Here is a 3030-nt window from a genome sequence, read left to right as displayed (position 1 = left end):
ATCTTGGCCGGCCACCTTGAGCTTAAGAAGGAAGAAAACTCTTCAAAATCTTGGCTACCATCTAGCTCAAATCCTCCAAAACAATTGCTTGATCTTGTTTGTACTCCATAAAATCTCTCCATTTGGTACTAGTAAGTGATTTGGTGAAGTGTTTAAGGAAGCTAAGGTGTCCAACAACTCTCCCTCTCTTGTTTACTAGGTGAGTGGTTATTGAACTTCCTCCTACACTTAATGAAGCTTACGTTGTGCTTAGTGGTAGCTAAAGTGCTGAAATTTGTGGTTTATTTCTTGGTTTGAGATGAATTGGTGAAGTTTTCAATTTTATTGATGATTTTCTGGTTTAATATGAATGTGATGTTGTGGCTATCCTTGATGATGGGAACTGATGTTTAATGACTCTAGTAGGTGTATATGATAGATAATTGTAACCAATTTCTGGTTTGGAAGGAATTTGAGAAAGTTAGGGTTTGATATCCCCAATTCTGTCCGGTTTTGTATCTCATGGTTAGAGGCCGATTTGGCCTTGGCTTAAAACATGAAGGTTGTAGGTATTGATGTTTTAAAGGTGCCTGTAAAATTTCAGGTCAATTGGAGTTGTGTAGAATGAGAAAGGTCGAAATTACTATTGCTGTTCTGGTTGTATCAGAATGTAAGAACTGTGCCTGTAATGGGTTGTTTTGGCTAGAATTGATTTGGAATTAGTTGTTGAGGTCTTCTGATGAAATGTAGCTTGAGGTCTTAGCTACCGTTTGCCTTTGGAATCAATGAATTTGGACTTGTATAGACTGAGTTGGACTAATTACAGCATAGTGTAATTTGTAAACCTGCAATTGCGGTTCTGGTTTAGTCTCTTTCATATTTGACCTAGTTGTGCTAGGAACTGGACTGAGTGACCTTCTACATTGTTGTAGCCCTGTTTCTTAGCTTCGAAACGGTGGGTCTTTCACACTCATCCGATAATCGTAGTGAAATTGGTACCATTACCGCAAAATGCGGACAAAACTGTTTTTGTTTTAGGGCCAAGTTAGTTACATTTCCGAAATTTCTGGTTACCTATGATGCTTGTACATGCTTATGAAACCCTATTGGGGTTGTGATTGGCATTGTTTTATGACTCGTTATCGAGTCTCATTGTACTTGTTGCGTGTTCTAGGGCGTGACGGTAGTTCGCGACGTACTTTTGACGACGGTGCATGAAACATCACCTACTTGATTGGTGAGTATACTACTCACTTGAATGTTACAATGTGGCTTTGCTATATGTGATTTTGATGCCTTGAAGGCTTATTTGGCTATTGGAATTGATTGAGGTGAGGGTGTACTTGACCGCCCTCACCCCTTGTGATACCGTTAATGACTGTTTACCGCTTCACTGATATACTGCACTTGCTATATGAGATATTGAATTCACTTCATGAAAAACTGATTTGGTGTCGTTTGGACGAGTATCCAACGGCCTTACTGTACTACTGAGCTCAACCCCGTTGGTAGTCAATTGAATCGAGCCGGCGGGGGCTTGGTCGTGAAAATTGACATGCCACGGGGACTGTACTGGGGAATCTTGTAGTAATGAGACTCTTGATTCCGGTAAACTCGAGTATTACCCAAAGCTACTGATTGGAGTGCGGGCCCGGTTGGGGTATGTTTGGTGGAAGGGATGGGAGTGAAGTGGGTTCTACGGTTGGTACTCATAAACGTTGACGGAGAGTCAATGAGATTGGATCAAGAATGTAAGCGTGGAAATGGGCTCTTGAGAGCCGTCCGTATCCTTTTACCGACTTGTTTTACTTCTTAATTGTGTACTTGAAATGAAAGATTATGCTTATGTGATCTTTGTTGCTTATGTGGTAGTAACTCACTGGGCTTAAGCTCATTCCATTCCATTTGTTTTCCTTACAGGAAAATGACTATTTTGAGAAAGGTTGTGCTAGTTGGTTGTCAAGTTGAGCTCATGTAAATGTATATTTTGAATAGCTCCTTGAGGGTGAAAACCCTAAGTGTTTTGTTTCAACCAATGGTTGGCTTGTAATTGGCTAATTGCACATGTATGAACTTGTTGGATGTTTTGATATGCCGTTTTGGCTTGTAAATGTTACATTTCAATGTATATATGTTTGGTTGATATTTGGTTGAATTTCGGATCAACTCGTATTTCAAACGGCAAAAGAAAAATTTTGGCTACTCTCGGCCTAGTATCTGGATTCTGACGTGGCCGGTACTGTTCATCATCGGCTTCGATTTTCATTTTTTTTTATTTTGTGATTTTGACTTGTTTGCGCGCGTGGGTATGTTCCGGAACGTATTAGATTGACGTGAACTGATCCGTAGTCCTGGCGAGATTGGGCAGGCAGTCCGCTAACCCCTTTGGTTCGCCTTAGGGGAAAATGGGGCTGTTACATCATGATTCCAAGATCAAATGTACGTTTATTGCTCTCGTGTGCCAGTGAAATCATTGCACTTGAACACCCAACGCTCAAATAGATCATTTCACATTAACAGTGAGAGGGAGCCCCTTTTTGAGCTCCAGATAACATGAACATGAACCATAAACAGGGTGGAGACATTGGTGTCCAGCACAAGACTTTCCCAGAACTCATTGAAGCCAAAATCATATCATGAATTCACATGCAAGCACGCATGAGATGCCGTCGAGTAAATAATGCAAGAAACATTTCAATAATAACTTTGGAAACAGTTTAGGGTCACTCACCTCCATGGCTCAGAAACCATCCATCAAATATCATCGCCTTACTCAAATCCAAGCCTTAGATCACAAACGCAAAGCAATCAAGCCCTTTAAAAGTTCGGACAGCACTTCCCCTAAATTTGCTTACTTTTCCAGCCGTCATGGCTTCATTATATTTCTCATTCAAACCCAAAGGTACACACACAACAACAAGTTCATTCAATAGCCATTCAGCCAGCTCCCAGAAGTACAAACACATTTCAAGCTAGGGAAAAGTCCGGAAATGAAAGTTAAGCTCAAACCCAGAAAAATAGTTTTTGACATCATTTTGCGGTAATGGCACC

The sequence above is a fragment of the Coffea arabica genome, chromosome 5e (assembly GCF_036785885.1).
Source record: "Coffea arabica cultivar ET-39 chromosome 5e, Coffea Arabica ET-39 HiFi, whole genome shotgun sequence".
Taxonomy (NCBI): domain Eukaryota; kingdom Viridiplantae; phylum Streptophyta; class Magnoliopsida; order Gentianales; family Rubiaceae; genus Coffea; species Coffea arabica.
The sequence above is the reverse complement of the archived record's forward strand: the minus strand, read 5'-3'. Positions refer to the sequence as shown.